The sequence below is a fragment of the Sarcophilus harrisii genome, chromosome 3 (assembly GCF_902635505.1).
Source record: "Sarcophilus harrisii chromosome 3, mSarHar1.11, whole genome shotgun sequence".
Taxonomy (NCBI): Eukaryota; Metazoa; Chordata; class Mammalia; order Dasyuromorphia; family Dasyuridae; genus Sarcophilus; species Sarcophilus harrisii.
Genome location: NC_045428.1, coordinates 568,429,308 through 568,443,996, shown reverse-complemented (window position 1 = coordinate 568,443,996; position 14,689 = coordinate 568,429,308).

Below are 14,689 nucleotides of genomic sequence, written 5' to 3'. Positions count from 1 at the left end.
GCTAGGTAATAATTGATAAATTGATGATTCTTGGTTTCTCTTGGCAACCAAAACCATACCAGTGATGACGATGAATGCCTTAAACTCTTTGGTAAAAGGAAATGACCCTAAAAAGTGAAAATCAACCTTGACTGATAGACATTTAATAAGGAAAAATAGAAGACTTCAGTTTCTGCTAATAATGTGACTTGATCATGAGCCTCAGCCACCTCCAGCAATCTGGACAGGGGAATCCCTCTCCATCCAAACCACTCGGATTAGTTTTCTCCTTCATGAACCAGGTCACCCTAAACTCATGGAGGGGTACAAGGATAAAACTGGATAAAAACTAGTCCAAACAGGATTCTGTTTATACGCTAAACAGAAAGTAGGTCTCCTACTTGAGTAAAGTCCTGCCCAAGATTGAAAATTATGCTTCCTGAGGTTAGGGTCAATCTCCATCAGCCATGTCCTTCAAAGGCTGACTTTCCACAGGAGTTGGGTCTCAATGAAGAAACAGAGGGAAAAAAAGTCTGGATTTTAATCTAATCTGAATCTAATCTCATCTGGATCCTAAACCAGAGAGCCCAGAATAAAAATTATGTAAAATTTTGGCTTTTCTTTTCTGTTATGGGTCTTCCAAAAGGCAAGGCTACAAAAGTATAGATTGTACATTGTAAATTAGGTATAGGACAGCTATTTCTTTTTGCCATACAAATGAAAAGGCTATCACAAGCATGCATAAATAAAGACAAACCATTAACTGTAAGATAACACAACCTTTGTAGTACTCTCTTGGGAAGTTAAGACTTGAATCGGAATATGAAATATCTTGCAGGTATGTTGAATCAGCATTTTACCTTTCACCTCAACTTCGCCCTATCCAAATAGTTCATTCCAGGTCCTGGGGTCAGATAGCTCTTCAGGACCTGAAAACCAGACTAGTCCAGATCAGACCTCCTACTCCTGTTGGTGGTCATCTTCTTCAATATAGAAACTCTCCTGGCCTTTGGTGAGCATCAAACTGGAAAATCTCTCAAACTCACAAGGTGGTCTTCAAGCCTAGAATAGCCATCTCAGGGTTAATGTTCAGCCACCCATGTTTATTGAAGGAACATAACCAGATACTGAGGCTCAAACTCATTCAGACATGTTCTTCAGTCATTATGTGCTCTCCGTGACTGCACAGTGGGGATTAGAGCCCCAGGTTGCTCACCTCTTGAAGACTCTTGCCACATTTCAATAATGATGAGAGAGACTAAGGACAAGTCATCTCCATTTAAAGATCTAAGCCTTCATTAAGGGTCTTCTATGTAACATCCACAGCATTACACTCAGGAGATAAATGAACATTATTTACTTTTTAAAAGTTTACAATCTAGCTTAGGGAGAGAGCAGGTACATATATTTTCTTAAACAGTTTTTCAATTATGTCCAACTCTTTATGACCCTAGGAAGGACTTTCATGGCAAAGATACTATGTGGTTTGCTATTTCCTTCTTCAGTTCATTTTACAGATGAGGAAACTGAGTCAAATAGGGTTAAGTGACTTGCCCAAGATCACTCAGCTAGGAAGTATCCAGGGCTTCCTGACTCCAGGCCTGGCATTCTATCCACTGTACCATTCAGCTGTTCTATGTACAATTACGTCTTCCACCTCATGACTTTCCCTATTTGATATATCATGAGCCAGCATAAGAAATTAAATAGGAATTTTGGGGGAGTTTTGCAAAAGCCTCAGATGAAACACAAAGTCAGCAGATGACATAGGAAAAAAGTTCTAGAACTCAGAAATACATAAAATATACATATACTATTATATAATTTCAATTTTTTAATACTATAACAATTCAGACTTCTTTGGTATGAAGAGAAGGTCAATAAATTTTATTTTTTTTATCCTTTGATCATTTATTTCTTTATTATTATTATTATTATTATAGCTTTTTATTTACAAAACATATGCATGGGTAATTTTTCAACATGGTCAAGAAATTTTATGCAAATTTTCCACATCATAGGGCCACTGTACCCCTAACACCCATATTATAGAAGGGATAAACATATACAGAGATAGAAAATGTGGCAGCCCATTAAAAATCTCCTTTTCATTTCAAGTAAAAAATAATGTAAAATAGATATTTCTCTAGTTTGCAGTACTGTCTATACTTACCTGGATGAAGGAAACTTTCTCAATACTTAACCAAATTTCCCAGAAAAGTAATGAAATTTCAAGCAGGATGATTGCAGAAAAATCTGGAAAGACTTGTATGAACAAAATGAAGTAATCAGAAACAGAAGAACATGGTTCACAGTAATAGCAATATTGTATTATAATTTATTGTGAAAAACAGCTATTCTCAGCAATACAATGATCCAAGACAATCTAAAAAGACTTGTGATTAAAAAAAATACTATCCACCTCCAAAGAAAGAACTGAAGCATAGTAATTTTCACCTTCTGTCTGTTTTTTCTTTCTTTTTGTTCAAATCTTCTATTACGATTTCTTAACTAATATGGAAATGTTTTAAATGATTTTACATGATTGCACATTTATAAAATATATCAGATTGTTTACTGTCTCAGGTACAGGGGATTGGAGGAAGTGAAGGATCAAATTTGCAACTCAAAACTTCAAAAAATGTTATTGTTCTTACATGTAATTGGGGGAAATAAAATATTATTTTTTAAAAGATCTTATATTGGAGAGACACATGGCTAGCTGAAGGCATGCGAGATAAGAAAGAAATGCTTGGATTTAGAACAATGATAAATCCATTTTTTTTTTAATTCCAGAGGATTAGTGTTTAAAACAGAGTATGACAGCAACAAAAAGTTTATGTGATGATCAACTGTGGTGAACTTGGCTCTTTTCAATAATGAGGTGATTCAGGCCAATTCCAATATCTTGTGATGGAGACAACATCTGCACCCAGAGTATTATGGGGACTAAATGTGGATCACAACATGGCATTTTCACCTTTTGTTGTTGTTTCCTTGCTGGTTTTTTCTTTCTCACTTTTTTTTCCTTTTTCATCTGATTTTTCTTGTATATTATAAATGTGGAAATAAGTTAAGGAGAATTACACATGTTCAACCTATATTGGATTATTTGCTGTCTAGGGGAGGAAGGAGCAGGGAAGGGAGGGAGAAAAATATGGAACACAAAGATTTGCAAAGGTGAATGTTGAAAACTATCTTTGCATATGTTTTGAAAAATAAAAAACTATTATAAAAACAATATGATACTAACGTTGTATCTTTGCATATGTTTTGAAAAATAAAAGGCTATTGTTTAAAAAAAAAAACAGAGTAATGATTTGACATTAACTTAATGGGGGAGAACATGAGCAATTGGCACCTGTGGGGACCAGTTGAAAGGTTTCATGTAGAAAGTGACATTTGAGCCAAACCTTGAAGAGAATGAGGGATTTTAAGAAGCACTGAATTAAGAAATAAAACCCAAGTATTAGGGAAAGGCAATACAAAGGCACAGAGACAGATTATTACACATAAGAAATAGTAAATAGCCCAATTTGGCTGAACTATAGTATACATGAAAAAGTATATTGTAAAATAAGACTCCAAAGGTGAATTGGAGCCATATGTCAAAGGACTTTAAATTCCTTTTATACTTTTATTTATATTACATATTATCTTTATTATATATATTATAAAAGCATTATATATTTAAATAATTATATTATTATTTTATTTTAATTGTTCTATATTAAATATGAATATAAAAACAAATATTAATATTTTATATTTATAAAAGAGATTATATTTCCTCTTCGAAGTAATAGGAAGTCAGCGGAGTTCAGTGAAGAGAGAGGATGGGCATGGGCAGACTAACACTCTAGGAAAATCACTTTAGCAACTTTGTGGAGAATGGATTGGAGTTGAAAGAGCCTAGAGCCAATAAGACCAATTAGGAAGCTTTTAGGAGAGTTTGAGTAAGGAGTGTTTAAGGTCTTGAAATAAAGCAATGGCTATGTGGGAATTAAAGTGATGGAAGGAAATAAACATTTATTAAGTGCCTATTATAAGTCAGGTTCTGTACTCAGTTCTTTACATTATCTCATTTGCTCCTTACAATAACCCTGAAAGGTAGGTGCTATAGGAGAGATGTGATAAGACAGAAACCACATTTAGCATCTGATTGATTATGTGGGGGGGAGTGAGAGTACAAGGTCGAAGATAATACAAGACTGTGTACCAAAGTAGCTGGAGGTATGAGTTCTGTTCAAATAAAATAACTATTTTATAGAGCTTGTAATATGTAGAGAGTATCTCCTCTGACATCCTCCTGTAAGATCTCAGCAGGACATGAAGTGACTTGAGTTCTCAAGATGAATGAATGAAATTTTAAACAAATATTGATATTTGTTTATCAATTATCAAAATGCTATATTGATTTGGTTTGGAGGGTCTTATTCAGCTGAGATTTTGGCACATATGATACATTTACATTTACATGGTACTTTTGCCTATTCACATCATCAACATTGCAAGAAGCAATAATTGTGCTTTATGCAATAATATCTCTTCTAGCTTGTAGATATATACACACACACATACACACACACACACACACACAAATACAACTTTTCTAATTTCTGTTTTCATCTCTCCCCCAAAGGAAAACTTTCCCTTTTGTTGTCACTTATTTAGGCTTCCTGGCTTCAATTAAAGGGGGAAATATCAATATTAATAACAAAATAATAATGTCAATAATAATGACCATTATAGCAAGAATATCACTGCTAACAATTATTCTCTATCTTGTGGGGGACAGAGATTACCTCCAGAAGGATTTTTTAAAGTATTGATAAGGCTTGTGATTGTAGGAGAAAGGAAGGAAGGAAGGGAGGGAGGAAGGGAAGGAAGGAAGGAAGGAAAAGAAAGAGAAAGATTGCATGGAATGATGTATTTTTTATTACTGTTGCCAATAGAACAGTTAATCTGTTGACATCTGAGAAGGGAACTTAAACTATGACTTAAAATACAAGAATAACATCTCCACTAGGGATGGAGTGAACCCAAGAAGAGCCTATAATGACATGTTTTCTTTGTGAAACTTGCAAATCAGATTAAGACAATTTTAGATTGACAATAAGATTAAGTGACTTCTCTGGGAATCACATGACCAGAAAATGTCAGAGATGGTATTTGAACTCAGGTTTCCCTAGCTTTGAGGCCAACTGTCTTTATACTATAACATGAAGAAGCTTTTATTCTTTTAAAATTTTTTAAATTTTATGAGGGAAGGGATAATAAGTGAGATTTTGTAAATATCCTGTCTATCTAAGAAAGCTTACTTTAAATCTTTTTGTTATGAGGGAATTATGGGGCATGTTGACTGCTACAGGTCTTACTAACTTCTTTTTCTTTTTTTTTTTAAATTTCAATTTATGGAATAAAACAAGCATATCCATAACACAACACAATTAAAAATATCATTGCATATAGAAGAAGAAAAAGAAAATTAAGATGATGGAGAAAACAGCCAAATATACACCTGAGAATCCTAACAACACACACATTTGGAAGAAAAACACCAAAAAAAGGGCCAGTAATTCACAGAAGATAGCAATCATAAAACTCTCAGGTGATGAAGAAGATGAAATTGGAATCCTAGAGAAAGAATATATATAATTTCATAGATATCACTGAATCATGATATAATTTACTCTTTTTTCTTAGGTGTGAAACATTTTCAAATTAGTTATTTTGTTTAAGAAAGAAAGATAGAATGTTTGATCTGCATTCAGATTCTATCAGTTCAATCTCTGGAGGCAGATAGCATTTTTCACCATGAGTCCTTTGGGATTGTCCTGAATCATTGTATTTCTGAGAATAGTCAAATTATTCACAATTCTTCATTGTACATTACTGTTATTTCTGTGTGCAGTATTCTCCTGGTTCTGATCATTTCCGTTTGTATCAGTTCATGTAAGTCTTTCCAGGTTTTTCTGAAGTCACTTTGCTTGTCAGTGTTCCTATTTCCATTATAATTAAATACCACAACTCGTTCAGTCATTCCCCAATTGACAAGTATCCCCTCAATTTTCAATTCTTAACTACCACAAAAAGAGATACTACAAATATTTTTGTACAATTAAGGTTTTCCTCCCCTCTTCCCTTTTTTTAATCTCTTTGGGATAAGGGCTTACTAATGATATTGCTGGACCAAAAGGTATATTGAGTTTTATCGTCCTTGGGGCATAGTTCTAAATTGCTCTTCATAGTTGGATCATGATATGATTTACTCTTGACTGAAAAAGAGAGATGAAAGATTAAAGAGATGGGTGGGCAAGTAGCACATTGAATATTTTTAAAAGGCAAACTCATGTAATGTAATCAAGGAACCAGAGAGGGAAAATTTGTCAGAAAGGATTTTTGTGAAAATTAATAAAGGAACAAAACTTTAAAAATCCAAGATTAACAGAGTTAAAAGTATGAAGTTTAAGGAGGAGAGCATACTAGGGGGTGCAGTAGATAGAGTGCCAGACCTGGAGTCGGAAAGATTCATCTTCATGAGTTCAAATGTGGACTCAAACATTTCCTGGGGCAAGTCACTTAACCCTATAGCCCTCAGTTTCCTCATCTGTCAAATGAGCTGGAGAAGGAAATGGCAAACTACTACAGTGTCTTTGCCAAGAAAACCCCAAATGAGGTGACAAAGTCATACATGACTGAAATGACTGAAGAACAACAACAATTAAAGCTTTGAGTTAATAAATAAAAACTAGCAGCTATTTTTAAAGTGATGATAATAATCAAACAAATAAACCATTAGCTAATGTGACCTTAAAAGAGAAAAACCAAAATACTAATCTCAAAAATGAAAAAAATGAATTTATAACAATTTAAGAAGAAATAAAGACAATTATTAGAAACTATTTTGCCTAATTATATGCCGACCTAAGTGAGATGGATGAATATTTACCAAAAAAAAAAAAAAAAAGTAAAATGCCCAAATAAACAGATCAATAGAGAATTTAAAGAACCCAAACTCAGAAAAGTAAATTGAACAAGGCATAAGTGAATCCCCACCCGACCCCACCCCTACTTTCCAAAAAAACATATAGGAGTGGAGGGAATTAGAAATGAATTATATCAAACAGTCAAAGAACAATTAATGTTGATATTACATCAACTTTTGAGAGGAAATCACTAAAGAATGGGGCTATTTAATTCCTTCTATGAAATAAATATGGGTATGATGCCTAAAATGGAGTTAAAGAAAATTATAGGCCAAGATTACTATTGAATACTTATTTTTTTAAATTGTAAATAAAATATTAGAAAAGAAACTACAACATATCACAAAATTTATATGCCATGATTAAGTTGGATTTATATTAGGAATTCAAGATTGTTTTATTATTGAGAAAACTACAAACGATATTAATAACAAAAACATCAAAAATCATACAATTAAAGCTTTTTTATGATAAAACATACACACACAAAACTAGAAAATGTAGGAATAGAGTTTTCCTTAATATGATAAATAGTATCTATCTAAAACCAAGAGTGAAAAATATTTGTAAAGAAGATAAATTAGAACCCTTTATAATAAAAATCAAAGATACTCACCATTACTACTATTGCTATGATATATTGCTAGAAATGATAGCCATAACAAGAAGAAAAGAAAAATAAACTTGGGGAACAAACATAGACCAAGAGGAAACAAAATTAATGCTCTTTTGGTAAATGATATAATGATTTCCATAGAGAATCCTAAAGTCAATTGAAAAAATTAATTGAAACAATAATTTCAGCAAAGTTTCAGGATATTAAATAAATTCACACCATAAATTAACAGGGGGATAGTTAGGTGATTCAATGGATAGAATTCTGGCCTTTGAATCAGGAGGACCTGAATTCAAATGTTATTTCAGACACAAATTATGTGACCTTGGACAAGTCACTTAACCCAATTGCATCAAAATACAAAAACAGGAAGAGATAAGAAGAGAAATTCCATCAAAAATATCTATAAAAGATATAAAATATTAAGAGTTTATCTGCCAAAAAGAAATAGGATCTATATGAATACCATAACAAAGCATTCTACACAAATACAGATGTAAATAATAAGAGAAATACTAATGCTTACAAAAGGTTGTGGCAATATAACAATAATAATACTACTAAATAATAAATTAATATACTTATTCATTTCCATGCCAATAAAACTACCAAAGAACTAAAAAGATGATAACAAAATTCTTCTGGAGAAACAAAAGGACACCAATATCAAGTGAAATTCTAAAGAAAAAGGAAGTGGGAAGAAAAGTGACCTACCAGTATGACATTTCTAATATTTCTACAAAGCAATAATCATCAAAACAACCTGCTACAAGAAATAAAGAGTGAAACATTAAGTAGACAACACTCAGAAGAAAATTAACACAGTGTCCTGGGGTCTGATAAATCCCAATTTTATCTATCAATATCATATTTGAAATTAAAATATTTTCATATTAAGAATAAACCAAAAAATACCACTATGGAAAAAAGAGGGAGTTCAGAGATTTAATAAAAGTTATCCACCTTAATGTTGTTCCGGGGTGATTTAGACACAGTAGACCTGTTTCCAGTAACACAAAGGGAACATGTAATTTCCATTCCCTCCTCCTCCCTTCCCACTCCCTTTTAAGTACACATTGAAGATTCAGTCATACTGAATTTATTCAGAGATTACAAAAATGTTTCTTTCTCGGATTTTGGTTTAAAAAAAAAAAACACTGAGTTCTTTCATTAGTAATAACAAAGAAAAGAGAGAAAAAAAGCGGGGGGCCAGCGAGGTCTTGCTTAAGTGGTACTTCAGAAGGAAGAACAAGGGGACTGAGGGTGGGAATGAAGGACAGAGCCAAAAGAACAGTGGGGTAGGGGAGGGGAACGTTCCTCTATTTCAGCAGTGCACTGGGAAGAAGGCCAGATTTAAGAGCAGGATAATAGTGGGGAGCCCTGCCTTTGGCACTGTGGCTGAGTTGCCCCCTTTGGGGGCCAGGGCCCATTGCAGAGTGAGGATTTACAGTAGCCGATACCAGCTGATTTCAGTTTTTGCCAACAAATAAACTCTACCTGTGTTTTCTCTTAAAATGATTAACGTCTCTTAGAGTGCTTCAATATTTGTCCTGAGGAGACACCAGATAGTTAGAAATCCAGGACTGGGCAAAGAAGGGACTTTAGATAGCATGCAATATAATCCCCTCATTTATAGAAGAGGAAATAGCTCAGAGAGAGAGAGAAAAGGGACTTGCTCAAGATAACCTAGTGAAGAAGGAAACAAGTATTTATTAAAAGCCTACTGTATGCCAGGCACTGTGCCTAAAACATAATTATCTCATTTGAGATAATAAAAAAAAAAAAATCTTGTTTTGTCCTCACAAAACTGGAAGATAATTGCTACTATTATTCCCATTTTTCAGTTGAGAAAATGGAGGCAGGCAGAAGTTAACTAGTGACTTGTGTAGGGTCATATAGCTAGCAAGTATCTGAGTCCAGATTTCAACTCATGTCTATTCTGATTTCAGTCTAGTGTTCTCGTTGCCTCAAAGCTAATAAAGAACAGCTGGAATTTAAACTTTAAAGACAATAAGTATTCTTTCTACTTGTCTGTATTTCAGTTAGGTTCATATTGGAAGCAACAGTGAGCTGGGTTTGATTTTTGGGGGGAAAAAAACAAAAAGAAAACTTTTTTTTCTATATAAAATGAGAATAATAATAATATCTATGTACTAGGTCAGTAGAATAATGCAAGCCTTAAAGTGTTTTGGAAATGCTAGCTACTACTGGGATTATATCCCAAAGAGATTATAAAGAAGGGAAAGGGACCTGTATGTGCACGAATGTTTGTGGCAGCCCTTTTTGTAGTGGCTAGAAACTGGAAACTGAGTTGGAGAATGGCTGAATAAATTGTGGTATATGAAAATTATGGAATATTACTGTTCTGTAAGAAATGACCAACAGGATGATTTCAGAAAGGCCTGGAGAGACTTACACGAACTGATGCTGAGTGAAATGAGCAGGACCAGGAGATCATTATATACTTCAACAACAATACTAGATGATGACCAGTTCTGATGGATCAGGCCATCCTCAGCAACGAGATCAACCAAATCATTTCTAATGGAGCAGTAATGAACTGAACTAGCTATACCCAGAAAAAGAACTCTGGGAGATGACTAAAAACCATTACATTGAATTCCTAATCCCTATATTTATGCACACCTGCATCTTTGATTTCCTTCACAAGCTAATTGTACAATAATTCAGAGTCTGATTCTTTTTGTACAGCAAAATAATGTTTTGGACATGTATACTTATTGTGTATCTAAGTTATATTTTAATATATTTAACATCTACTGGTCATCCTGCCATTTCGGGGAGGGGGTGGGGGGGGTAAGAGGTGAAAAATTGGAACAAGAGGTTTGGCAATTGTTAATGCTGTAAAGTTACCCATGTATATATCCTGTAAATAAAAGGCTATTAAATAAAAAAAAAAAATTTTAAAAAAAGGAAATGCTAGCTACTTTTAGAGGCAGCTCAGTGGTGTGGTGGAGTTAGGAATTGCTGAGTGAGTTCAAATGCTCTGGGCAATTACTTAACCTCTCCCCAGCCTCAGTTTCCTCAACTGTAAAATTTTGCAGTTCTAAACCTACTACCATTTGATTAACACAGTGTTTAATGAATATGTGTTTAGCACCTACCAAGAGCCAACTACTCAGCTAACTAGTACTAGAGATAGTGCAGTAATCACATAAATAGTGTAGGGTGACTTCCCTGAGATCACACATCTTAAAATGAGAGCTAGCATTTGCAACCTTGGTCTCCTGTCACTATACCCCACCGTATTTCATGACTTGCAGTGGTCAGATTTAAAATATATATATAAACTGATAGTGAACTTCGGGCTCTCCTCCATTTCTATTTTCTTTGTATATTTTATATGTTTCTGTATATACTGTGTTCCTTTAGTAGAATATCAGCTCCTTGAAGGCAGGGGCTGTTTACTCCATGTTTAGTATACAGCAGGCATGTAATAAATGTTTTTTTTTAATTTTTTATGTTTTTTTAATGAAAAAGAAAAATTAAGTAGTTTTTTCTCTCAAATACCTTTTCTGGCAAAGAGACAACCTGTACACATATAAGTATATATAAAATCAGTTGTACACACATGCACAACTTCAGTAAAATATCAGTCCCTTGAAGGCAGGTGCTGTTTATTCTGTGTTTACATCAGGCATGTAATAAATGTTTTTTTATAAATGAAAAAGAAAAATGAAGTAGTCTCTGCTTTCAAATATCTTCTCTAATGGAGAGATAACCTGGACACATATAAGTATATTAAAAAATCAGTACAGTTGATTTGAAATGAATGCCTACTGTTTGCCCAGCTCTGATTAAGTAATGAAGGGATGGGGAAGGGAAAGGGGAACTGAATTATTTAAGATTCAGCCTTTTCTCTCCAAGAACTTATATATTATTTGTGCTGCCATAGAAGGCATTCCTGCACCCCACAGTGGGTTAGTCTTGAATTTTGAGATTTTTTTCAACTCCCAGATTTTGAAATTTTTCTCTTTAGCTAATTGATTCCTTGTGTTTCTTGCAAATCTATCCCCCAGTACATTTTAGTCACTCATTGACCACTTTAACCTCTTTTATAGATGCTTCTTCTTCCAACATAAATCATTTGAGATGAGGACCCCCCCATACCAAATCCCTCTTACAACAAACAGTTAAGAAAATCAAGCAGTGACTTTGTCTGACATGTATGATATGAAACATTCTGGGAGTTTTTAAAGTTTTATTGATGACCTTTATTTACTGTCAGCTCCAAATGATTCAACCTCCCCCAACAGAATCTTTATTTGTAAGGAATAAGTTGTGGTTATTGTTGTTCAGTCATCTCTGACTCTTCACGACCCCATTTGGAGTCCTCTTGACAGAGATCCTGGAGCAGTTTGCCATTCCCTTCTCCAGCTTCTTTTACAGGTGAGGAAGCTGGGATTTCCAGGGTTAAGTGACTGGCCCAGAGTCACACAGGTAGTAAATGAGGCAATCTGTCTGAGGCCAGAATTGACTACTGAAAAGGCACTTTATGCACTATGGCACCACCTAGCTGCCCTATAAATAAGTACACTCAATAAATACACTTTTTGGTTTAAAAACCAAAGCACCATATGGGTTATGTCATTACAAATCTGGAGTCCACCGTCTTTCTGCCAAAAAATGGGAGACGTTCCAATTTCCAGTCCTCTGAATCATTTAAAAATTAGTAAACTCCCATCTGGTCATATCCCTTTCATGCAGGCATTCTGACCCCTGTAGACCATCATCCAATCCCATTCTCCATCTCCTACCACCCACTTTTTATTCCCATCCTCCTGAACCCACCCACCTTCCCCAAAGCCCCAGCCAGACACTACCCAGCCTTTCCACTGTGCCCTCTGGAATACCTACTCCATAGACAACAAATGTACTTTCATCTGAAAACTTTTCCTTTCCCTCTCCCTCAGTCCTCTGGCTCTCACAGGGACCTGGTTCCCTCCTAATGACACTGTCTCCCTGGTCATCTTTTCTAGCACTTTCACTTATTTCCCTTGATCAAGTCAGGGGAGTTGGAATATTCCTTGCTCCCCATTGACACTTTCAGTCAGTAACCTCTCCTACTTTATAGACCATTCAGTACACATCTACCACCTGTCAAAACCCTGGTGGTCCCTGTCTGCAGACTTCCAGGACAGCCTCCTTCTCTCCTCCATAAGTTCGGTTCCTGGCTCACCATCTTCTCTCCAATTCCTGCCTTTAAGGCAAGGAAAGGGAAATAGATTGTCCTGTGACAATCAGGGATGGGGGAAGCAGACTGAGTGTGTGTGTGTGTGTGTCTCTCCCTTAGTCCATATTGGCAAGATTCTGGTGTTATGGGCCAGAACTCTGACCTTGAAACAAAGGATTCTTACAAGTCAGTGGAATTGATGGAGACAATAATTATCTAATTTAGCATGATTCAATATGATTGATCTGATCCTACCAGGAGATGTTATGAGCCAGAACTTGAAACAAGGTACAAAGTGGAATTGGGAAGACAATGGTTAAATCTAGTTTAGCATTGATTTAATCTTACAACAAATAATGGTTCCTAGTGATATAATGATTGGTGATTATTCAGTGTGGGGAATATAAGCTAAAAACTCTCAGGGCCAAAAGGGACAAGAGCACTAGAAGCTCTCAGAGGCTGAGACAGATTCATTCCATCTTCCACTTTTATGGTGGCTGGAAGTTGAAACACAAACCTTTGGGGAGAGATCCAGAGGGCAGGGAAGGCAGGTGGGAGCTCAAGCCCATGGAACCAAGGAAAGAGGCCTCTAAGAAAGCTAACAGGGCCCCAGGAAGGAGGCAAGACTTTGAAGGAGACAATAAAGAATTTAGACTTTAACACCTGGCTGCATTTGTGATTACTGAACTGAAATGGAGGCTGCTCCCAGAGACCCCAAGAAAACCTCAACAGAGAACATGACATTTTAGAGAGAACATTGCATTCTGGCCAGAATCTTCTCTAATAGGCTGATTCTTCACCTGGAAAATGATCATCTACCCAAGAGCTAGGGTGGCTCCAGAAAGGGCTAAGGAACAGTCAATAATGGTGTTTGTTGCCCAACAACTCAAGGGGAAATGCCAGGAATACAACAAAGGTCTATACACAATATTCATTAATCTAACAAAGACCTTTGGCACTATCAGTTGGGAGAGAAATTATGGTAAAACCTGTCCAGAGAAGTTCCTTAGTATGGTACATCAATTTCATTATATCATGCTTCTGGATAATGGACAATGCTCTCAAGCTTTCCCAGTCATCAAAAAAGTAAAGCAGGGCTCTGTGCTTCCTCCTATGTATGTTTTCCACAATGCTGTCAGAAGCTTTCAACAAAGACAAAAATGGCTCAAAAACAGCTACTGACCTGGTGTTAAATTATTTAACTTGAAAAGACTAACAAGCCAAAACTAAAGCATTATATGAGACTTTTTATTTACAGATGACTGCACTCTGCAAACACAGAACCATGCACAGCAAATGGACAAATTTTGACTGCTGCAGCTAAATTTGCTTAACTTAGCAAATTTGCTTATACTTTCCAGGATGCACACATTGATGATGCATTAATAGAGCTAGCGCAGTGTTTGGGAGGCTCCAAAGGAAATGTGGGAGAGAAGTATTAGATTGTCTACCAAAATGAAGGTCTACAGAGCTACTGAGCTCACTGCTGTATGTCTGTGAACCTTAGACAGTGTACCAGTGCCATGCCAGGAAACTGAATCGCTTCCATTTGAATTGTCTTAGGGAGATTCTGAAGGTCATCCCTGCAGGATGAGGTACCAAATACTGTGGCCTTTTCTTGACTAAACCATTGCGCATTCAAACTCTACTGCAGAGAGCACATCAATGAACTAGCCATGTTGTTCCAATGCCAGACATACATTTGTCTAAAAGATTATTTTATGGAGAACTAACACAGGACAAGCACTATGGTGCTCAGAAGAAGTGATACAAGGACAAGTCTCAAGTCTCTCCGAAGGACTTTAGAATTGATTGTGCAACATGGAAGATGCTAGCACAGGACTGCCCAGCACGGCATGCCTGCATCAAAACAAAGCACACTGCTCTGTGAGCAAAGCAGAATTGAAGTAG